This window comes from Pan troglodytes, chromosome 4, assembly GCF_028858775.2.
Source record: "Pan troglodytes isolate AG18354 chromosome 4, NHGRI_mPanTro3-v2.0_pri, whole genome shotgun sequence".
In the NCBI taxonomy this organism is placed as follows: domain Eukaryota; kingdom Metazoa; phylum Chordata; class Mammalia; order Primates; family Hominidae; genus Pan; species Pan troglodytes.
In genome coordinates, this window is record NC_072402.2 from 20,252,675 (window position 1) to 20,277,617 (window position 24,943).

The following is a 24,943-nucleotide window of genomic DNA, read 5'->3' on the forward strand; positions in this document are numbered from 1 at the left end:
GTGCTGAGGACATGGATGTGGTGCTGTTTACTTTGATATTTCATTTCCATTATTGTAGGAGAAGGAAAGGGAGATGACGCCTCTTTATTTTTATAACTTTAGCTCCAGACTTTCTAAAAAAAGTCTTCATTTCATGAAGGCAGTTTTGCTGTTTCCAAAGAGCTTATTCCTAATGCGTATTTCCAACCAACACCCTCTCTGTGTCAGATGAGGTGATAACATTTGTAATTGCAGAGAAGCAGAAAAGTGTGACTCACCTGTTTCACCACGAAGACTTTGCCGCAGACGTGGGGTTTAGGGAGATTCAGCTGGTATGAAAAAAGCAGCAGGAGCAATGGGCCACTGGGAAAAATGGTCAAGGGATCTTTGCTGCACCCGGTTTCCTCTTGCTTTATCCCAGAATATACCCTTTTTCCAATTCATCATAAAGAAGGGGGACTAGTGAAACTCAGGAATTCTGGAAGTTAAGCTATCTGCAAACGTATTCTGAGGAATCAGTGCAAACTCACAGGGCCAGCTATGGGACGATGCCTGGGCTTTCTACACTGACTTCTTTCCATTCGATGGTCCTCAGTTTTATCAGGGGCATCAGGGCTTCTGTGTAAGTCACTAAAACATGGCCGAAGGTACTTGAGCAACCACAAAAAAATTTGACGCTAAAAATATAGGCAGGAAATCTCCACATGCAAACAATTCTCAGGAAGAGGAGAGGGGTGCGTCATAAAAGTCCGGCTGACATTCTACACTCCTCTCAAATTACATGCAGCCAGTGCCGTCGGCCTGAAAATATTGAGCAATATTCCAGCTGTCCTCTTGTCACATGTACTTCATGAATGCTGGGCTCATCAGGGCAGAAGCACCCAGGCATCAAAACACTCGCCTGAGAATTGAGGAACGTGGCCACCGTCTTCTTGGCGAGACCTCGACTGTAGGAGGCACCTGACCTCAGCTCCTCTGAAAATGGAATGAAGCATTTTACAGATCTGTACCTGGTCTTCCCCGGTCACTTCAAAAAGGATAAGAGGCAGGAGTTTAAAGTATGAGTTGGAAGTTGAAAGATTTAGTGGCCCTTCTGACATCCCATGGTCTCAGGAAATTCAGTTATGCTCTCTGAGAGTTTCCATTTCCCCATCGCTGAAATGATGTGAATTCATGCTACCTATTCAGCGGATATTAAAATGCAGTAGACCTAGGCATTGTTCTATGTATGGGAGAGTGTATGTGTATTGATAACTATTGTTTTCTTTTCCAGACTTACTGTTCTCACTACCCTGATGTATCCAGATCAGTTAAAACCTACTACTTAGCAAAGTTTCAGTTTGAATTTGTGTCCTCTCACACACACATAAAACACATACACACACACACTCAAAAAGGATCAGAATTCTTTTTTCCTTTTTTTTTTTTTTTTGAGACGGAGTCTCGCCCAGGCTGGAGTGCAGTGGTACAATCTCGGCTCACTGCAATTTTTGCCTCCCAGGTTCAAGCGATTCTCCTGTTTCAGCCTCCTGAGTAGCTGGGATTACAAGCACCTGCCACCATGCCCGGCTAATTTTTGTATTTTTAGTAGAGATGGGGTTTCGCCATGTTGGCCAGGCTGGTCTCAAACTCCTGACCTCAGATGATTCACCCGCCTGGGCCTCCCAAAGGGCTGGGATTACAGGCATGAGCCACCGCACCCGGCCAGAATTCTTTTTTTTTCTTTCAACTACAATATGTTTTTCTGAGTGAGGAAGAAAGAGAATTTACATCACAAGGCAAAAAATACTCACAATATTGCATGCATCCATGGGAGAACATATTACAATACAAGCACCATTTTCTCTGGGTGCCAGGGGTGGGGCAGTTTAGCTGGAAAAGCTAAATTCTGCTCCACTTGGATTGAAAACGTTCAGATGTTTTGTTTATGTGTTTGCTTTCTTGCTTATTCACCTGCGACATCTAATCCTTTAGTCTGAATAGTATCCAGTGAATACACTCCTGTCCCTCTCCTCAGTCCTCACCCAAATCCAGTAAAGCAAGAGATCAGCAGGGCAGCCAGAGAGCCCACACCAGTGAGGCCAGGAAAGAAAACAGAGCTCAAGAGGGTCCACATGAAGGTCTCCTTCCTTATCTAGTCCCCAGAGGCTTTTTTTCTAAGTAAAACTCCCAAAGAACTAAAAACAAAGGAAACACAAAAAATTCAACGTGGTATAGAAATTTCGGTAGAAGAACTTTTATTGAACAGTAAGATTTAAGATTTCACCAGGTGAGAGGGGGAATTGAAAATTAGTAGAAAAATTCCAAGGGGACCAGTTAGCCACAACAAAGAATGGGGTTCAGGGAACTTCTTAGGGATGTATCTTCCCCTCAATACAGGTAGAGGAGCAGCATCAGAAGCAGGGCGTTGGAGAGAGGCATAGAAGAGAATCACCTTCTCCTGGCCCAGGCAAGCTACCTGGTGTACCTTCAAGTTCAGGCCAGCTGCTGTTCCTGCCCGCTCTTGGAGATGAAAAGGTTTCCCATGCCCCCACCTCCTCCCGAGTTAATTCTCTCCAGGTGCTTCTCTTGATGTAAACCCAGGGTGCTATTAGCAGGCTCCTTCTTGTTCTCTTGCTCAAATCCTTTCCAACCTTTCCAACCTGTGGAGCTCTGCTGTTTCTAATTTCTAACCCCCATCTTGTTTCTTTCCCCCAATATTGAATTCTGCCATAACCTTCAGATCAACTCTAGTTGTCTCCATTTTTTTTCTGAATGCTAAAACCTTCCAGCCGTCTTCTCTTCCACTCCCTGACCACTCACGAGTCACCTGCATTTCTTACCCCAGTCGTCATCCTTGTTTCCATGAACGATCCTCTCCAGGGCTTCCTGCCAGAAAAGTATTTTGCAAGTTTCATTTGAATTTCTACACAGTATAATTCTGAACATGTAAATAATATATAAAGTCAACCTACGTTTGGAGCTAAGAGTGACAACAATCTCTCACACTACAGATCCGTCCCAAATTGGTAATGCCCTAAAAATGCTAATAAAAATAAGGTGCTTGTGAAATACTCAAATCCCTTCAGTTAGTACAAAAACAACTGGTGACCTAAAAATTCAAGGAATGGCCCAGAGTAAAGGGAAATGTAATGTTGACTCTGGTTTACAGAAAGTGAATCTGAGTCATGGCAGATCCTGAAATTTCACATGAACTCATTCTGCCTGTAAATGCCCCGGCATCAATAGTGAGCAAACGTGCATTCTGGCCAGCCAGGCAGAAGCACTTTGTTTTCCATTGTGCGGTGACGCCAGATCCCCATTGCTTCTGACAAAGGCCCTCGTCAAGCCTGTGTGTCATCGTTTGCGTTTGCCACAGCTGCAGCGGGGTGCGCGCAGACCCACTTCCCGACTGCTCATCAACCGACCTCCCTGGGGCCGAGAGAGGCAAGCCGGGTCCGCGCGGGGTGCAGCGCCACCTGCTGGAATTCATGCGATGGAGCAGCAGCCTGGAGTGGCTGCGGAGTCCAGAAGTCCTGTCCTTGAGGTTTGCTTTCAGACAACGGCCAGTCCTGACTGCAAGAACAAAAACACTAGCAGAAATATGCACCCGTTACGCAAACCAGCCCTTAAGGCTGCACATGATCCTTTCCCCACTACAGAATGTGGTGTGGCGTGTATATGTGCACCAGTGAGTATGTGGGGGGAGAGGGGGTACACCCATTTGTGGTGGGGGGGTATAATGTGGTGTGTGCATGTGCGGTGTCTGTGCATGACCTCTCAAAGGTAGGAAAAGTGGCATCGTCGTCATACTCCTTGTTGGATTGGTAAGGAATTGTTCAGTTGACAGAGATTTTGATATAACTTGTTCCATTTATTTCCTCGCTACGCCGTTCAAGTAGATAAAACGTTCTCGACCAAATGAATTGCCAGTGCTCTGGCTCTCTAGAAGAATTACTCATGACCTAACCACGCTGGAGGCTGACAGCTAACTAATGATCTTTCCCTCTTTTCAAAAGACTTTGCCCATATGGGAACAAAGACTGTCATGATCCCCCAGCCAGGCAGGGCTGGCCCTGGGCTTGGAGGAGGCGATGAAGTAAGACACAGGCAGCTATGGGAAGAAGTCAACCACTTCCACGAGGCCAACTGTGGGTGTCTCAGGAAACAGACAAGTTGCGAGTCTATGTTTTTGCCAGATCCTCTGCCCCTTTGGAGACGTGCTCGCATGTCACATGCGTGAGGCAACTTTCCGTGCCTAGGAGGTTACTGACTTAAACCCAGGGACACTTGTTGAAGTGGGAGGCCTGACAGACAAAGGCAAAGGTGTTTGATGAATGGCCCTGCTGGTTGGTGATGTGGAAGTGTTTGCTGACAGTTCTAGAAACACCAGGGAGCCAACAGATGAAGTGTTCTGTATTTTCCTGGCTACTAAATAATAACTACAGTTTCCTGAGGGTTTACTCATGCCAGGCAGAAGGCTAAGTGCTTTACCTTTGTTTTTTTGTTCATGAAATCCTCAAAACTGCTCTATAAGCCATGCACTATGATCAGCCCTGCTTTCCCGATGAGGAAACTGAGGCCCAGAGGGGTAAGTTCCCTGCCTAAGGTTACACAGCTCAGGAGTAAGGGGAGGACTCAGGTCTCTGCGGGCCAAAGGCCAGGCTCCTGATGCTGACCCTCCTGCTTCCCTGCCATTAGTGCCCTGCTAGGCCCGGACCTGCCCTCTATCTTCCCGCTTGTTTTAGGGCCACAGTGACTCACCAGCCACGTGCCCATACCACTCATTTTCACAGAGCCCTGGAGTATGAGAGCAGGGCTTGAGGAAAGAGCTTTCATTCACTTTGTTTTGAGCCAGGACAACAGACTGGGAAGTGGTTGGAACACACAGTTCTGGGTCAGAGGTCAGAGAACAGACAGGACTCCAAAGGCTAAAACAAACAAGATTTCTCACAGCAGCTCTGGCCGCGTTGAGACCCACGGGCTGGGGCTGGCCAATCTGTCCCCACGTGGGATAGACTGTGTCCAGAAGGGTGGCCTGGCCTGCTCCTGGCTAGAGCAGATGAGGAAACCACTGTCCTGGATTCAGCTCCCAGTTCTGCCACATTCCAGCTGAGGGCCTGTGGGACAGTCGTGAACAGCCACATATGGCAATGTCATCTCTCAGGAACCCAAGACGCCAAGGCCCCTCACTGTAACGTGGCAATAACGCCAGCTAGCATGCAGAACTGTTGTGGGGTAATGAATGGAAGCTAATGTATGAGAAGGAGCTGTTACACTCCAGGACTCTAGATACCAAATTTTATGGTTATCAGTTTCACAGCAAAAAAAAAAAAAAAAAAAAAAAAAAGAAAGTACTCTTATTCTCATATTATTCTTATTAGTTCTGGTGTGCACTTACATGAGAAATGGCAAAGGGATATTCTGCTTGCAGTCTTTTGCCCTCTGGCAAAAACTTTCCAGACAGGGTGTCATCGTGTGCAGCTTCCGTGATGCAGTTTGATCCTGATAGGTAACAAGAGTGACACGTTTTATCAAAATCATACATGGCTCAAGGTCACTTCCACCGACACCAGTGCTATTAATATTTCCCCCTTCAAGCCAACCCGTCCTAAGAGCCAAAGAGAATACCATAGTTCCAGGTTTCGGTTTGAAGGTGCTGATGGATGAGAGTAGAAGGGAGTGAATGAGGACGCCCAGACCTTCCTGCAGGAGCAGGGAAGCTAAGACCCAGGCCAGCACTGCCGACCCCCCTCACCCCATAGCCTTCCCAAGGGTGAGGGGCAGCCATGCGGAAACTGGCACTCACTAGGCCAAGACAGCACAGGCCTCCAACCTTCAGACAAAAGCCTTTTGTCTGGGAGGTGCTGGGGGACACCACACAATGCTGTTTCTTTCTAAATTATTTTTTTCCCCTGAATGCTATCTAGATCCTGGAAATCTATTTCCATGAAATGATTTTAAAATATCCTATATGATAATTGAACGCTTGTCATCAACATGAATGTCCAACATTAGGGGCATGGTTAAGTATAGAATGGTGTATCCCATGATGTTTATGAGAGTTTATAAACATGTGGCGGAAGGGTACAATAGCATAAAGGAAGGCTTGTGTTAGGCTCACATATGAAAAATAAAGAAACAAGAAAAAAAGCTGCAGGCAGGAGTGTACGATGGTAGGAGCTGACGGTACAAAAGATAAATGCTGAAACTATTCTGTAGGATACTGAAATGATGGATACTGACCTGCATTCGTCAAAACCCACAGAACTGTACAACACAGAGAATAAACCTTAAAGTAAATGATAGATTTTATTTAATAATAAATAAATGAATATTGGTTCACTAATCGTAACAAATATATGGCACTAATATAAGATCTTTGTTACACGATGTTAATAATAGGGGGAACTATGTTCAGGGAAGGAGGGCAGAGGGAAACAGCTGTCCTAGCTGCTCAATTTTACTATAAACTTTAAACTGTTCTAAAAAATGAAGTGTATTAATTTTCTTAAAACTAAAAATAAAGAAAGAAATAACCAGAAGGCAATAAATCAAAATATGAATAGCACCGTTTTTGGATAGTGAGACTATGACTAGCTGCTTTTTCGTTTTTTACTTTTCTGATTTTCTGCATTCTAATTTTATCAATCAGGTAAAACTAATGAAAAGTTTTAAAATCTTGTCTGGGTGACTATTCTCTGAGGCAGGAACTGTGTTGGCTCACAGTGCTCTGTGGTCTAGTTCCCTAAACACAGCAGGAATTTAGTAAGTTTTGCTAATAGCGCATAAGCACTTTTAAATACATCTTCAACTCTGTCTGCCTTGCAGCCTACAAGCTTGTCGCCTCACGGCCCGAGAGAGGACAGCAAATTAAAGTAATAATTGTGAGAGGAACAGATCAGAGCATCTAACGAGTGGTTGGTTGGGTCACTGTAAATTGAAAATCTCTCCTTAAGTGGCTAGAGGCCTGCGTGGGCATGTCAAGAAGCATCTATTAAGTGGCATCAATGGGTAGAGTGGTGGGTGCTGATATAAGACCAAACCCAAGATATCATGTCATCAAACAAGAAGCATGGGCAAGGCTTTGGCATGTAGAAATTGCTGCAATGGGCTGGGCGCGGTGGCTCACGCCTGTAATCCCAGCACTTTGGGAGGCTGGGGCGGGCGGATCTTGAGGTCAGGAGATCGAGACCATCCTGGCCAACGTGGTGAAACCCCGTTTCTACTAAAAATATAAAAAATTAGCCAGGCATGGTGGGGGGCGCCTTTAGTCCCCAGCTACTCGGGAGGCTGAGGCAGGAGAATGGCATGAACCCGGGAGGTGGAGCTTGCAGTGAGCCGAGATCAAGCCACTGCACTCCAGCCTGGCTGACAGAGCAAGACTCCGTCTCAAAAAAAGAATAAAAAGAAATTAATGCAGTGAGATTGGTTTGAGAATTGGGAAGAATTATACCAAAACAATTCTTAGCTGAGTGCCTGATTCTTGGTGAACAGTCAACAAATAGTAACTGATACTTCAGGGCATTAGAGGGATTTGTTAAATCCTAGTTTTAGGATTATTTAGGAATAAAGCTCAGAGATAAAGCAATCCTTCATATTAAAATTGTTTTACAATTTACAATGCTTCTTGACATTGATCTCATTAACTGCCTTCATTTGTAACCTTGTATGACTGCAAGCTCCTTAAAGACAGGGCCATGTCTTGGTTTCATATCTCCCCCTCTTAACACTGTCTGGCACATAGTTGGTTCTTATAGTGGATTAAAGGCTCTTACCACAAATTCACTGATGCCTCCCATCCAGAGGTGATGTCTATGTATTTTATTTCCCCTTTTGAATCTGGGCTAACCTGTGACTGCTTTGACCAACTGAGTATGGTGGAAGTGACATTATGACACCTCTAAGCCTAGCCTTAAGGCAAACCTTGTCTCTTGGAGCCCTGAGCTTTCATGTAAGAAGCCCAGCTACCCTGCTGATGAGTCCATGTGGAAAAGCCTAAGACCACATGGAGAGGGAGTGGAGCCCAGTGGAGTCCAGCTTTCCAGCCATCCCGGTCAAGGGATCAGCTAAGTCGGCAAAGCCATTTTGACAAGTCCAGATCAGATCAGCTGCTACTTGAATATCTCAAAGGACTCCAGCTGACTCTACAGGGAGCAGAATCACCCAGCTGAGTCCTGTGTGAGTTCCTTACCAACAAAAGTCATGAGATACCTTGAAATGATTGTTTCAGCCACGAAGCTGGGGTCATTTATTATGAAACAATAGATAGCTAGAACAGCTCTTACTAAATGTTTGCTATGGATGGATAAACAGATGGATGGGTGGATGGATGGATGGATGACTTAGAAGGGCCATTATTTTTCCTAGAGGAATAATGCTCAGAGATAAAGCAACTTGCCAAAGTTCCTGTAGTAAGCATTTGTCATCATTTCCTCCTCCCTTAGCATCTGAACCTCCTTCTCCTTTTGGAGAATTTTCTGTCTTATTAGGTAGAGCTACTTCAAATTACAGAAACAAAAATGCCATATATGCCTTTCCACAGCCTTCTTTAAAACTAAGGTACAGGCCCGTGGTGCAAGATCTTCCAGTGAGACACTCCTGCCTCAGACTGTGAATCAGAAACTGGGGCAAGCTCCATTCCAGTGGGTGGGGGCAGCAGTTGGAGTCTCAGCAACACAGACCCTCCAGAAGCCCTGCAGCCACAGCCCCAGCAGCAGGGTCCTGTGTCCAGGCTTCCTGGTACGAGCCCCCCAGCCAGGTCCCACGTCTAGTGATGTGAGCCAGAGTTGCTGTGCCTGGCAGCAGCAGGATCTTCACTGCATTGTGAATCCAGGCCGTTCTTCCTATCTCCAAGCTTGTCATCTCTCCCTCTTAGGGGTGGGGTGAGCTATGCTATCCTATCTATTTTTAATAAGTTCTTTCTCTGCTGAAAGCTAGGAACCCTGGCTGACAGTACCAGATGTGGATTTCTCATTCTAGGATGCCATGTTCTCCATGAATAATTTTCAAATGGTGTCCTGAAGGTCCTAGGGTTCTGCTGGGCATAGTCTATAGTCCCAGCTACTAGGGAGGTGTGAGAATCGCTTGAACCTGGGAGGCAGGGGTTGCAGTGAGCCGAGATCACACCACTGCACTCCAGCCTAAATGACAGAGCAAGATTCCGTCTCAAAAAAAAAAAAAAAAAAATTCCTTGGTCTGTTTGCTCTAATATTTTTGCTTTGGGTGGTATGTATTGTTGTCTTGTACAGTTTTGATCTTTCTTTTAATGTAATTTTCCTCCTTAAGTTTTGACCTTCTTCTGTCCTGTGAGCTCCTGTTGAAAGGGGGTATTGGCTACTCTGGCACTCTGCATCAGGAAAGGAGTATAAGGGAGGGAAGGTGGTGAGCCCCAAGCATTAGAACCACCATTCCTATTCCCATTTGCTAACATTCCCATTTGCAACTCCAGCCAAGATTTACCTTTAGCTTTAGGAAGAAGAGCAATAGGGGTAAGTGGTTTGTTGTCAGTTTTTAGAATCCATGCTTCCTTCTTGCTTCCATAGCTTCTTCAGCATTGCCTTGCAGGAAGGAGCTACAGCCACGCCAGTTGGACAACTAGCAGGAAGTGGAGATTCTGAATAAATGATTAATCAATTTCACCTAGCGGGACAATTAGAAGAGGAATAACTTACTTGTGAAGCAGAGCTGGGTCCCAGCTTGTCATGGCCTGGACTGTTGGCTCTCTCTGTGATCCCACTGTGTCTGGAATTGGTGGGTTCTTGGTCTCACTGACTTCAAGAATGAAGCCGCGGACCCTCACGGTGAGTATTACAGTTCTTAAAGGCAGTGTGTCCAGAGTTTGTTCCTTCTGATGTTCAGATGTGTTCGGAGTTTCTTCCTTCTGGTGGGTTTGTGGTCTTGCTGGCTCAGGAGTGAAGCTGCGGGACCTTCGCGGTGAGTGTTACAGCTCTTAAGGCGGCGCGTCTGGAGTTGTTTGTTCCTCCTGGTGGGTTTGTGGTCTCGTTGGCTTCAGGAGTGAAGCTGCAGACCTTCGCGGTGAGTGTTACAGCTCATAAAGGCAGTGTGGACGCAAAGAGTGAGCAGTAGCAAGATTTATTGCAAAGAGCAAAAGAACAAAGCTTCCACAGTGTGGAAGGGGACTGGAGTGGGTTGCCAGTGATGGTTGGGGCAGCCCGCTTTTATTCTCTTATCTGGCCCCACCCACATCCTGCTGATTGGTAGAGCCCAGTGGTCTGTTTTGACAGGGCGCTGATTGGTGCATTTACAATCCCTGAGCTAGACACAAAGGTTCTCCACGTCCCCACCAGATTAGCTAGATGCAGAGTGTCCACACAAAGGTTCTCCAAGTCCCCACCAGAGTAGCTAGATACAGAGTGTGGATTGGTGCATTCACAAACCCTCAGCTAGACATAGGGTGCTGATTGGTGTGTTTACAAACCTTGAGCTAGATACAGAGTGCTGATTGGTGTATGTCCCTGAACTAGACATAAAGGTTCTCCAAGGCCCCACCAGAGTAGCTAGATACAGAGTGTAGATTGGTGTATTTACAGTCCCTGAGCTAGACATAAAGGTTCTCCACGTCCCCACCAGACTCAGGAGCCCAGCTGGCTTCACCCAGTGGATCCCGCACCTGGGCTGCAGGTGGAACTGCCTGCCAGTCCCACACCGTGCACCCGCACTCCTCAGCCCTTGGGTGGTCGATGGGACTGGGCGCCCTGGAGCAGGGGGCGGCGCTCGTCGGGGAGGCTCAGCCGCACAGGAGCCCACGGAGGGGGTGGGAGGCTCAGGCATGGCGGGCTGCAGGTCCCGAGCCCTTCCCGGCGGGAAGGCAGCTAAGGCCTGGCGAGAAATCGAGCGCAGCGCCGGTGGGCCGGCACTGCTAGGGGACCCAGTACACTCTCCGCAGCCGCTGGCCCGGGTGCTAAGCCCCTCATTGCCCGGGCCGGCAGGGCCACTCGGCTGCTCGGAGTGCAGGGCCCGCCAAGCCCACGCCCACCCGGAACTCCAGCTGGCCCGCAAGTGCCGCCTGCAAAGCCCCGGTTCCCGCTCGCGCCTCTCCCTCCACACCTCCCTGCAAGCTGAGGGAGCCGGCTTCGGCCTTGGCCAGCCCAGAAAGGGGCTCCCACAGTGCAGCGGTGGGCTGAAGGGCTCCTCAAGTGCCGCCAAAGTGGGAGCCCAGGCAGAGGAGGTGCTGAGAGCGAGTGAGGGCTGTGAGGACTGCCAGCACGCTGTCACCTCTCACTACTATCATCTTCGTCATGCAGTCCCTGATAGTCCTACCCTTGACCTCCAGAAGTTGATGCTCCAAGCATGAGGCAGGGGCGCCTAGAGTTCCTGACCTCAGTGACCTCATTGATTCCTGTGTTTAAAGTTTCTGAGGAACCTGAAGGCTGACTCAAAACTGCCTGAGATCTTTCTTCATCGTTCAGTTCAAACACAAGCCACAATTGCCTAGGCAAGTAGAAAGGGAAGGTAGATGTCAGCAAAAGCCTGGCTTGCCTGCTGCCACTGTAGTGAAGACTGGCCAGAGAAGCACAGACAGGACCGAAGAGCTTCACGTTGTACAGAACAGCAGGTCTGGGAAACAATATGGCCTTGCTCGGTGATCACTTACAGAGAAGTGTCCTCAATATCTCCTTCCTCAGAGAAACAAAGCCATTTCCTTGGCAACAAAACCCCATACTTGTGTACTTTGCTAAAAATTTACAGTGCAAGGCCAAGGCTGATTGCATGTGTGCACTCATGCTGAGCTTTCGAAACAGGCTTTGCTGATGCCCATCTGCCAACAAACCACCTTTTAACCCTGTGTCCTTAAAAAGCTCAGAGTTATAATTTTCAAAAGTTCTTAAGTTCGGCTGGGCATGGTATCTCATGCCTGTAATCTCAGCATTTTGGGAGGCCAAGGTGGGTGGATCACCTGAGGTCAGGAGTTCAGGACCAGTCTGGCCAACATGGTGAAACCCCGTTTATACAAAAATACAAAAATCAGCTGGACGTGCTGGCCGGTGCCTGTAATCCTAGCTACTCAGAAGGTGGAGGCAGGAGAATTGCTTGAACCCGGGAGGTGGAGGTTATAGTGAGCCAAGATTGCGCCATTTCTCCAGTCTGGGCGACAGAGCGAGACTCTGTCTCAAAAAAAAAAAAGTTCATAAGCTGGAGAATGAATAGTCTTTCTTCAAACTAAAAAAAATAGTTTTTATTTTATTCAAAATTAAAAACTATTTATTAACTTCAAAGACTTTGACTCTGAAGTTAGACCTGAATATGCCAGCCTTTTTCCCACTGGAGAAGCTCAAAATCTTCCCAAACCATTCCCCTAGATGCCAGATGAAGTATTCCTGAACACATATCATTACTTAAAACTTGGGTTAGAAACATTCTGTTATTGAGATTTATATATTGTCATTTATGTATGCTCTTATAGAGATATAATTAAAATATTACAGAGACACATTGTTCTAATACACACAAGATACTGGTGAGTTACTAGATCATAAGGGCTATCACATATTATGCTTACCATGTGCTAAGCACTGTTTTAAGTGAGTTTTACACATACTAATTTACTTGGGCCTATCAACAAATATAACAAAGACCAGAGCTAATAAACAAAAAAAAAGGATGGGCAGATGGATGGATGGATGAATGGATGGATGGGTAGGTAAGTAGTGGGTAATAATAGACTAGATCGATAGATAAAAATTAAAAGTTGAGGTCAGGAGCAGTGGCTCATGCCTGTAATCCCAGCACTTTGGGAGGCCGAGGCAGGTGGATCACTTGAGGTGAGGAGTTCAAGACCAGCCTGGCCAACATGGTGAAACCCCATCTCTGCTAGAAATGCAAAAATTAGCTGGGCATGGTGGCACATGCCTGTAGTCCCAGCTACCCAGGAGGCTGAGGCAAGAGAATCGCTTGAACCCGGGAGGCAGAGGTTGCAGTGAGCCAAAATGAAGCTATTGCACTCTAGCCTGAATGACAGAGCAAGACTCCATCTCAAAATAAAATAAAAGCTGAGTCTATTGACTTGCTAGCCACAGGAATACAGGATAGGGAGAAATTTACTGAATTAAGTAGTAGCTCACTGAGAGGGAAAATTCAGAGTTGTTAAAGGGCTTGCCAGGGTAGGTTCATGTGGTTATTGCTAATTAAGTGTTGAAATCCAGTACTTTGGAAAGAACAGAATGAATCTAAGGTTGTAAATAGAGTTGGTTAAAAGAAGCCCCATTGCTCGCTGTTGGGAAAAAGTCTTCAGTTAGGACCAGTAAGAGCCTAGTGTCACACAGTCATTCCAAGTTCATGGTTCTTTATTCAGCTTCTGCTGGTTTGGAGCCAACCTTGAGACACACAATAGTCAGTTATGATCCATCCTTGAGAAATGCTCCTGTAAGGAGAAAATGTTCTTTTACATTCCTCACAACCACTTTTTAAGGGGGTGCAATTATTATCATCCTCATTTTCCAGAGCTGGAGACTAAGGCACTGAAATACTATGTGATTTGCCCAAAGTCAAGCTAGAATTCAATCCTGGGAAGTCAGAGCTCACACTCTTAACCCCTCTTCTCAGCCAGCAAGCACAGATTCAAAACCAATTGTTGATATGTATGTTGCCTATTTAAAATAATTCATTATTAAAATTATACTTATAAAGTTTTTAATTTCAACTAAATTAAATGAACAAAGAGTACTGTGTATGATTAGTATTATGGCTACACACCAGGTTTAACTTGAGATCCGACTTTAACCTTTGCAAACTGCTGTGAAATGTTGGATATTTTATGAAAAAAATAGGAATATTTGCCTCTTTTTTTTTTACATCTGTTGTCGTAGGAACCAAGTCTGTCTCTACAATCATACACATTATACCAAAGCCATCCTGAAGGAGTGAGTCTTTTAACAGTCCCCCTGTTAAAGACTTTCTCATTCTCATTACCCCCACTCACCCTAGTCTTACCTTCTATATCACTTTAAAACTTTTCTAATTAGAAATTAGAGGAATATTTTCTAATCGAAAATGAATTGCACTTCTTTGCCCATCTGTCTCTCTCCTTGTATCTGCAAACCATTTAAAGGTCATCACCTTGAGCTCTTTCAAGGGTAAATCATCTCCCAGAGTTTGAGAGGCACAGAGATGTACTGCAAAATCCATGACCATCATCTTCTTACCTTTTGGAAAGATTTAGTTTTGAGAAATAGAGGATATCTGATCAATTTGATAATTAAGAAAGTCGACTGAGCTGTGTAATGCAGTTTTTTGTTCCAAACAAGTAGGACCCAAAGTAATGTAATATGATTTTCATGTCACCAGTATAAACTAATACAAAGGCAATTTTAAAAGAGAAGTCCCCAAATTGTCTTGATCAGTGGTGGTTATATTGGCATAAAAGTACTGCCTCTGAAGATGACTCCTTTAGTGGTGATAATTTTTTGGATATGTTTTATTAGGTTTGTGGAAAAGCTCAGTATGACCACAGCATAAGCTATACCTCATATGTACCTCAAATTTGAACATATAGACAACTGCATGGCTTCCCTTGTTGACCATTCTAAGGGTTTGAAGGTAATACAGGTGGCAGAATAAGATTTTATTAGAAGAAAGAGTTCCATGGCTAAGAAAATGTTCAGCACAGGGCTAGTGTATCCTTGAGACTTTTCACAACACAAAGATTCTAAGATTCAATATTCCAAAAGATCTGTGGCAAACTGAATAATTTTCAGAAGTGAGTTGCCACTGAATTAGCACATTCTTTCTCCTAATTCCTCTTGTAAATGATAGCAATCATTTTACAGGCTAATATTAAGCATCTTATCACTGAGAACTCTATAATAAGTCTTCATTATGACGACACTGATATATATTTGGAATAATTAGTAAAAGACTAAAAATTATGTCCAGTATAGTTTTTGCTTTAAAGCATATTTTAAATGGGATTGTTTTTGGAGAAAGGGAATCTCTGAAAGCGATTTAACTTAATATTTACCCATTTACACTTCACTGGGAAGATCATTGGTTCATCACACGCACTGTTCTTCACTGCCACTAGGTGGTGCTCCAGCCATAATGTCTCTTCCTGAGCCTCCAGAACCTGTTCACCACATACTGCCCTAGGGGTAGGTCCTACTGAACATGGCTGGTCTTGCAAAAATCACATCCAGTGTGAGGTATGTTTCTAAGCTCCCTAAAGTTTACACATAACCCCAGACTGAGGATGACAGTAAAAAAGCCCGCTATTCAGGAAAGCAGAACTCGACCCACAGTGGAAAGAAAACAACTAAGGCAGGTGGGGTAGTAGAGACAAGCCCAGGCTTTTCCCCCGATGGTGTCTTTAGTAGTAACCTAACCATCTACTGCAGTGGCTGGCCCAGTGACGCTGAAAGGTGAGGCTATGCAAACATCTTCCATGGCCTTCCAACTACCACAGCTTGGCCAACACGAGCACCAGGAAAAAAAGATCTGGGAGACGGACCAATTATGGGGACCTTAGGTCTGTGCCCACCCATCTGTGCCTGGTACCCATGCTTCATATCTATCCAGATTTTATTTGCTTTGGGCTAGCAGCTCACCATTTGCCAGCACAGGCGACTTGCCCCAGGAGGGCAGACCTTTCCCTGGACTGTGAACAAAATTTATCTCCCCATTTCCTGAGTTCTTTCAGTTACATTCTGTACCTTACTAGTCAGTTTTGAGTCAGTTTCCAAAAGAAACTCATAGAGGTACAAGCTTCAAAGAAAGACAATCTCCATACGTGGTTCAGTGTACAAACACGGGCAGTGTGTGTGCATAGTCACAAACGCTAAGTGGCACAGAAAAAGAAGCAATCTGCATGAGTCAGGGTATTAAAAAGGCTTCACAGAAGATTTGGCACTTAAAAACAGGACTGCAATGTTGGAAGATGGAAAAGATCTTGGAGAACATCTGGTCTGAGGCTCTGAAATAGTTCATCTGAGTCTTTTTTTTGAGATGGAGTCTCTCTCTGTTGCCCAGGCTGGAGTGCAGTGGTGCAATCTCGGCTCACTGCAACCTCTACCTCCCGAGTTCAAGAGATTCTCCTGCCTCAGCCTCCTGAGTAGCTGGGACTACAGGTGCCCGCCACCACACCTGGCTAATTTTTGTATTTTTAGTAGAGGCTAGGTTTTGCCAAGTTGGCCAGGCTGGTCTCGAACTCCTGACCTCAGGTCAGCTGCCCTCCATGGCCTCCCAAAGTGCTGGGATTACAGGCATGAGCCACCAGGCCTGGCCGTTCATCTGAGTCTTAAAGGCTCATGAAATTATCTCAAGAGCCATCCTTGAGGCCAACCAAGGAGGCTTCCAGGTCCCACCCACATTTCAATAGCTCCAGTTTTATCTGTTTATTTATGGGGGTTCAGTGTAAGCTCTGTTTGAACAAAGAATTCTACTCCTTTTTTTAAAGTTGGAACCATTGATCTAGTCCAAGCTGCTCATTTTACAGATAAGATCACTGAAGCACATTGAGAACTTTCCCAATCTCACACATGGCTTGAATTGAAAAGGTAGGGAACATTTTGGATATGTAGAAGAAGGGTGATATGGTTTGGTTTTCTGTCCCCACCCAAATCTCATCTTGAATTATAATCCCTAAGTGTTGAGCGAGGAACCGGTGGGAGGTGATTGGATCATGGGCGTGGTTTCCCCCATGCTGTTCTTGTGATAGTGAGAGAGTTCTTATGAGATCTGATGGTTTAAAAGTGTAGCACGTCCCCTTCCCTTGCTGTCTCTCTCTCTCCTCCCACCATGTAAGACACGCCTTGCTTCCCTCTTTGCCTTTCACCATGATTGTAAGTTTCCTGCAGCCTCTCCAGCCATGCTCAACTGTGAATCAATTAAACCTCTTTTTTTTTTAATAAATTACCCAGTCTCAGGTATTCTTTATAGCAGTGTGAAAATGGACTAATACAAAGGGAGACCAGGGTGTCTGCAGGGAACAAGAAAGAACCACATCTCCATCTGACCCACAGGTTAGAAAAGCATGTTTGTCAAACTATATGAACCTAAAGGCAGTTTATATTTGCTGACCAAGTTCTATTCAGAGATATATATCCTCTTGCCAGAGACACAGACATGCAAACCATATTTACTACTTACTAAACCCCAAACCCATACTCATCAAACTTGAAAGGTAATAGAATACTAATTTCCATTGTCCAGATGACTCTTCTCCATCTTTTAACAAAGTTATTTCCTACTGTTTCTCAGAATGGCTCCCATGCTGTTAAGAAAAAGACAGTACTCCATGCTGGAGATGATAATCCAGGCTCGGCAGTGGATACACTGGCAGATGTTTAGCAAATTTTATATAAATCGATCTTATTGTAAAATGTTGATGCTTCCTCACCAGCTCCTGTTTCCTCCTTATTGTACAAAATGTGGAATTAATTTCAGACTAGAGCTTAAGTCAAGCACCTGAGTTGGGAAGACCAAAAGTCAACACAGAGGCTAACCCTTGAAAAGAGCTGTGAAATCTATAATTCAGGTCACAAGGAGGACTCTGTTGCTTTTCCACTCTGCTGGTGAAGAGATAATAGAAGGTACCCTCTCAGTTTGCCATTGTATTTAGGTGAAAGATGCCCACCTCAAACCCACTCAAGCACAAAGAGAATTTACGAGCCCAAGCAACGGGAAAATGCAGGGCTAGCTCACGCTCAGCTGGAGAAGGAGGAGCTCAAATGGTGTCAGGAGGAATCCATCTCTCCCTCTCGTTTCTGCTTTATCCCGTTGTCTTCATCCTCACTCAGGCTTTCTTGGAGAGAAGGCAAAACCCCAACAATTGCAGATATACAAACTCCAAGTCTCTGGCCCAGGGGCTCCAGGTATTGAGTTGCATCTCATTTGCTCAAATTGCCTCCCATACCGCTTCTTGGATATATTGCCTTGATCGCATGCCTAACCCTGGCACTGGGATTTGAGAATTTACCAGAGGTTACCTCCTGGTAGAACTGAGTCTTAAAAGAGGAACCTAAGCCAAGGGCTAAAAGTAGTGGAGGGGTGGCTTCCCAAGAAAAGATAGATTCTGTTTCAGGAAGAAGGGATATTGAGCAGGTCAAACCACAGCGGTGTACTCCCTTCACCTGCTCAGCCCTGTGCCTCTCTGTGCTAATGGATAAGGCACACCTGATACCTTTGGAAGGCTCTAGAGTAGCTAAATCATAGATACTATTAGCCAAGCTAGCCTGCCCATTCAGTTGTGTTCATTGAACAAACATTTATTTATAGTAAGCCACAAACTTAAACTGAGCCCATGCAGGGAGGTTTATTGGGTAAATCAACTTCCCAGAACTACTGCGTCAGGAATTGCCACAGGCTTCTTGTTGGCCAAGCCCCTGGGGCCACACTTTGAGTCTTGGCTGACTGTCAGCTACTATTTTTTTTTTTTTTTTTTTTTTTTTTTTGCCTTTCTGCAAGCCCCAGGTTCCAGGTTTTTTTTTTCTTTTTGCCTCTGGTTCCTAGGTGTTTTCTCTTCTCCTAACTTTGGCTAGGCACAGGACACATCTTTCCAGCTACTTCTGACACTCTCGAAAACAAGAAACAAGATTTTTTTCTTCATCAGGACTGGAGATTTACTGGGGACAGGGAAATCTTCGAGGATTCAGAAGACTTCCTGCTTCCTTAGGGTCATTATTCCTGATCATCAATCACCCTTTTCCAGTTCTCAACCTTCATGGCATTTCTGCCTCCTCTTCTGTGGCTGAAGTGGAACTCACAAGCTCTCTCACTCCTGTGCACTGGCAGTGCCAGCTACCACTTACTAAGCACCTACTCTAGGCCAGGCCCTGTGGAAAACACATTATCAGTATATCATCTCAAATGCTCCTCCCCTCTCCTCTGCGGTGAGTCCTGTGACCCTCACCAAAGAGGAAACTGGGGGCCGGAGAGATTAAGTCACTCGCTTGCATTCTGTGGCCAGTGAGTGGCAGCCGAGGAACTGGGACTGGGTCTTCCTGGGACTGAAACCACGCTCTTCACCACCACACTGTAGTGCCTTCTGTGGGCCTCTACTTCAGGAAGCCCTTTTCCAACACGTGAGCCTGAAATCACAGAATGGTGAGAACAAACGAGGGTGCCTGGAACACTGCTCAGGAGTCCCCAAAGACTCAGGAAAGCCATTGGCACGCCTCATGACCACAAGGCTGAGTGATTTCAATCTCTATGTCTGACAACGCACCACCCCGCAACGGCATGCACGGAAGATTTATAACGGGTTTTCTTCGTGTATCACCCCTGCTGGTATCAAACCAGAACCACCTCTATTTTATGTAGTGTTTCTCAACCATATTTTACTCATGTGCCCTTCTGATATGTGCAAAATTCTTACTACCACCATCCCAAATGCTGGGGTGGTCCCCAGGGATTTCTTTCCTCCCACTGTGATTTTTGCATTACTTCATCTCACCTACCAGTTCCTGTAGTTTGAATTACAAAATTCCCCTCCTTTATTTTCCACATATAAAATGTTTATGTAGTATTATATATCAGAATACATCTAGACATATTTAAAATATTAACGCCCCAGATCGCGTTGGCCCCAACGAATCAGAACTGCTGCTGGTCCTTGCCGCATGCTGCTGAACTGCAGCCTAGCATTAGCCCTGTATACTTCCAGGAGTCCTACAATACTTCCTGGGGGCACCTCTCCCACCACCACAACTGGGAATCCTGAGCTTGGATCTAGTGTTTCTGCTAATGTTGCTATAGAATTCAACTAGGTGAGGAAGAAACAAAAATGGAGATTGCATCATTCTCTTTCTCCTTTCTTTTATGGAAACCTTCCTCCCAACCAATTGCTTCATCATGGTGGGGCTGGCCTTGCTCTCAGTACAAGGGATGGAATAATCCAAGAGGAGTAACAACAGCCAGGTGTGTCACTGTGTGTCAGAATAATGCCCCATGTGCATTAAGTTGCTATCAAGGGGCATCACCCTTTCCTCATCTCAAACTCCGACTATGAGGATATCCAGCTGGTGTCTATATGGCAGCCACCCACTTGTTCCTCCTGAGGGAATTGCCTTTGGTTTTTCAGATCACGAGGAAATGAGGCAACTGGTTTCATAATTCCTGAATGTTGACCCAGTCCTGGAAGAAGCCAACGCCCAACTGGAACATTACTGCTCTTGCCTGTGTCAGAAGAGGAACAGGATGACATGGCAGGAATCTTAAAGTGCCTCCAACACCGCCTGTGAATCAGTACTCACAGGTCAGAGCCTTCAGGGTGATGTTGAAAGGCAGGAATACTGCTCAGCCCAGCAAAATAGCAGGGCCTAAAAAAGATGGGGCCAGAGTTGGGGGGAAGGAAAAAACAAATTAAGTGCATGTCGGACACCATCTGCTGATTCCCAAAACTAATAGGAAGGTCTTTGCAAGGATTGCCATTCCCTACTGGAAGATTCAGAGGAGAAAAAAAAAACTGTGCAACAAATGCTATATTTTTGTTCACAAAAGATAAGGTATATTCAATTCAATCCAATTTTATGGAGAGCCTCTGGGTCAGACTGCAGGGCATGTAAAGGTGCATTCTCTTCATCTCTCCACTAATGCACATAAGGGGAGCTTAGTCCAGAAATTTCTGGGATTCAGAGGAGGGAAAAAAACTGACATATCAACCCTTGAGATATTTTTAGTATCACCTTAAATCTCCAATGCCTTGGCTGGGGAAACCCCAAAGTTCCCCAATATTAGCAATTCCCCAGGATTTCAACTCTCTGGGTCCTCTGACCTCAAGCTCCTGAGTACCCCCCCAGGTACCTCTGAGCTCTCCAAAAGAAAACACTCACACAGAAAGGAAAGTCATGTTGGAAACTCCAATAACGGGAGACTGGTTGAATGTATGAGGGTACATTCACAAAATGGAATTGTGAGTAGCATTCTAAAAATGAGTTAGGGGTACATCTGCTCAAGGTCAATTGTGAAGTGACCAGGGCTGGGGTGGAACAGCAGCAGAAATGATACTGTTTAAGAAAAAATACATGAAGGGCATCCCCAGAAGGAGACACGAGAAACTGGTAACAGTGGTTGCTTTTGGCGGGAGGAACTGAAGCTAGGGGTCAGGAATGAGAGGAAGTACACATTTTTATACGAGTTTTTGTAACAAAAAATCACAGCTACTTAAAAAAATTTCCAAGGAGGAATTGGGGTAAGAGAAGCCATCACATGTAAACTTTGGGGAACCAGGTTCAGCTTCACTGAAGATGCCCTAGAGGAGGAACAGAAGAGCTTTAGATCCATATCCCACAGAAAATGCCAGTTATTGCTGGTTCCAAAGTTCCTTTTAGAACACCTGCTACCAGGATCTCCTCCCCTGGCTTTCCTGCATCACTCCTTTGGCTCTGTTGGGTTTTTTCATGCCATACACCAGACTTTAATTCTACCCTCTTCTTCAAAGCCACTGGATGGAAACGTCCTCCCTCAATGATCTGCTTAAACCAACAAATCTATATAGGTCGTGTGAATCACTCCACTACCCTAGAGCATAAGAATTGCCACATTTTGGCTGGGCGCGGTAGCTCATGCCTGTAATCCCAGCACTTTGGGAGGCTGAGGTGGGCGGATCATGAGGTCAAGGGATCGAGACCACCCTGGGCAACATGGTGAAACCCCATCTCTACCCAAAATACAAAAATTAGCTGGGCGTGGTGGTGGGTGCCTGTAGTCCCAGCTACTCAGGAGGCTGAGGCAGGAGAATCACTTGAACTCGGGAGGCGGAGATTGCAGTGAGCCCAGATCACGCCAGCCTGGCGAGAGTGAGACTCTGTCTCAAAAAAAAAAAAAAAAAAAAAAAAAAAAGAATTGCCACATTTCTTAATTTCTCTAAAGAAAATTAAATTTGGCCCAGTCCCCAATCACCTTGTGCTTATCCCTCCCTTGGGAAGATCAAAGAAGTCTAGAGTCCTAGAGTTTCCACCATTCAGGAACATTGGGCAGGGGCCTTTAGTGCAGCATGGTAGCCAGTGAGCTGCTTATTGTCCAGGCCCCCAGGACGATGCCCCCATCTGCAGGCTCCTCTGGTGGCCCCCACCATCTCCAGGTCAGGCGAGGTCCTTGGCCCTTTCACTTGGCTCCCAGTTCCTGAGACTCCGGGTCTCATCCCCAGGTGTGTCCATGGCCTCAGTTCACTCAGTTCACCTGAGATGTACATCTCAACTTGGGTGCTGGATGGTGAGTGGCGTGCAAGTCCCCACCACTCAAGACTGGCCACCCTCTCTCTACCATCAGAGCCAGGCCACTCCCTTCTTCTCAAAGCCTAGTTGCCGTCCCCTACCTTTCTCCAGCTTACATTTCGAAACAATATCTCCATTCTAAAAAGCAAAAGAGCTTAGTGTTTGTCCATTCCACACCCAGGACAAGGGAATCAAGAACTCAGAACACAAAGGCCTGTCTGTTCATGCTGTAAGGGGGAAGAGGAAGTTACCTGCACAGCAAAGCAACTCCACTCAGGATTAACCCACCACTCTGCTACACCCTCCTCTCAGTAAATCTTTGTGCTTCACGTGGCAGGAAATACTTTCCATAAATAAATGGGGATACACCCAAAGGGAGGTGAGGGCCGTTGTTAGCCAGGGTCCCTGAGACTCAGTTTCCTGGATTGAACGTCACAGGGGAGTAAATTTCATAGTGAAACAGCACCTCACAGAGTAGGTAAACTTCCCAAGACTTGGCAGAGAAGCCTGTGTGCCAAGTGAATTTTCTGCCTCCCAGCAAAGACGGAAAAGACACCTTTGAGTGGGTTTTCCACTGAGGAAGAAAGGTCTCCAGAAGGAGCATAAGTCCAAGAGGACCCCTGGGGTTCCAATTTAGTTGTTCCGGGTTGGGGCCCAGACAGGTATTTTAAAGCTTCCCAGGAGACTCTCCTGTGCAGACAGGTTGAAAGCTGGTTATGTAAAGGCCTAAGGCGTTGTGTTTCCTCTGTTCCATGGGTTGGTTTCCCAACCCCAGTCTCCATTTCCCCGTCGCCCAGCCTCACATCAACACCTGCTGTGTGTTCTCCAAGCTTCTATGCTCCCCACAGTCTCCAGGCCAACACATTTGGATGCCAAAATCCCCTGCTCATGTTTAGGGCCCCTTCTCCTCCTGGGTCCCCCTTGTAGTATCCCAGATGCTGAAGTGGAGGCCTCGGAACCCTCACTTAGGCATTAGAGGGAGCGTGGCTGGCACTAGCCTAAACGGCTGAGACCCTTTCGCCTTGGTAGCCAGACAGGATGCAGAGGGCAGCCACAGAGTACCACAGCAGGCTTTGGGGACGCTGGAGAGTGGTGGCCCAGGGTTTCCACAGCTGTGCCTTATGTCCCCATCTCCTCAGCTGGCAGGGCCTGGACTCCCTCTTCCATGCTGTCCTCCCCTCATTGTGGAGATGGACCCATTCTCACTTCTCTTCTGTTCCTTCACCAGCTTCACTTGCTGTGAGGTCAAAGATTTCATTCCTGCTACTGAGACACATGACTGATTACTCTTGGAGCAGTGAAGGCCTGGGAAGGACATGGGGATCAGTCAGGCTGGTTTAGATTAGCCTATGTGACTCCAGGTTGCCCTGTTGGTTCTATTGTAATGGACAGGCCTGGTCCCATGGTTGGCTCCAAACCTCCCCAGTCAGCATCCTCTGTATCAGTGTTTCCAACCCTCATTGTAAAAAGCTACCTTTCCCAGATTTTTGATAGGGGATTCAGAAGACTGACTTGTTGCCACCGCCCCGCCCCACACCGCCCCTTCCTCAGCTTGCCCTGTGCCTGAGTGTTTTCAGGAATCCAGTTAGAGCCAGGCAAGCAGGGCTCTTACCTTGAGCGGAAGGACCTCGGAGGCTGTGTCATGAAGACTTTCCATCAGGGGCTGTTGTTTTGCCCTTTGAGACCAGCCGCTGTGGCAGCATCTTAGTGTGAGCCAAGAGTCAGATGTTCCTTCCCTGTGGGATGATGGTGTTATTGTCAGAAAGCACCCTCCATTTCTGATCATCTGCTGCTTCTGTCACATGCAGACTGGCTCTCACCAGTGCCAACGCCTATTCCTGCATGTCAGCTATGGCACAGGGCCTGGGGACCGTCTCACGCTCCAGCACTTAGGCATCACCAGCCACACAAAGACAGCCTGTTTTCTTCCTTCCTCCCCGCTGCCATGTCACTGCTGAAGGGCAAAGACCTTTTGAGATGGACTTTCAAGCTCAGTCTCTTCACAGTTCTCTGGTATTCCTCAAATCTGCAGAAGTAAGATACTTGGGTCTGCCATGACTACCAAATTCTCTGTCCCCTCTTTCCCAGTGTAGTCATGATTAGTAGACCTGGATGTGTCATTTCATGTTTGTATTAACTCCTGTCTGGTTCTCCAGTTTCCCATGAAGGCCTCAAAGAGTTGATTACACACTTTTCATTTTTGGTGCTTACTGTTTCTCTTTATTTTCTTACATAAGTCATATAGGAATATATCCTGATTGTATACGTTTCAAATAATATAGAAGTTTACAGAGCAAAGCTGAAAACCTGCACCATCCCGCTCCAGTTCACTCCTCCTCAAGGTCGCACTGCCCACGGCTGGCTGTGCCTCCTCCTAGTCCCCTGTCTAGGCACCCACACTGCACAGCACATGCGTCTATGCATGTGTCATTTTTTTATTTTTCATTTTTTAGATGTAGATATTACTTTGCAAAGTAACAAATTTAGTATGTTTTTCACTTGGAAATGTTTCATGTTAGGATATACAGCTCTATCTCATTCATATATAACCATATACACACATTATATAATGTTTTCATACCCTAGATTTTTATATTCATAAAAAAGAGATTATCCTATACACATGGTTCTGCACTTTGTTTTTTGTTTTTTGTGAGTGGTTTTGTGTTTTTTTGGGTTTTTTTGTTGTTTTTTTGGGGTTTTTTTTGAGATGGAGTCTCACTGTATCGCCCAGGCTGGAGTGCAGTGCTGTGATCTCAGTTCACTGTAACCTACACCTCCTGGATTCAAGCGATTCTCTTGCCTCAGCCTCCCAA

General features: G+C 45.8%; 1 pseudogene; it reads right to left on the reverse strand.

The window, feature by feature from the left end:
* Positions 1 to 2,199: 2,199 nt before the first annotated feature.
* LOC736183 (putative uncharacterized protein encoded by LINC01554) lies at positions 2,200 to 5,456 on the reverse strand (annotated as a pseudogene).
* Between the last annotated feature and the right edge of the window lie 19,487 nt (positions 5,457 to 24,943).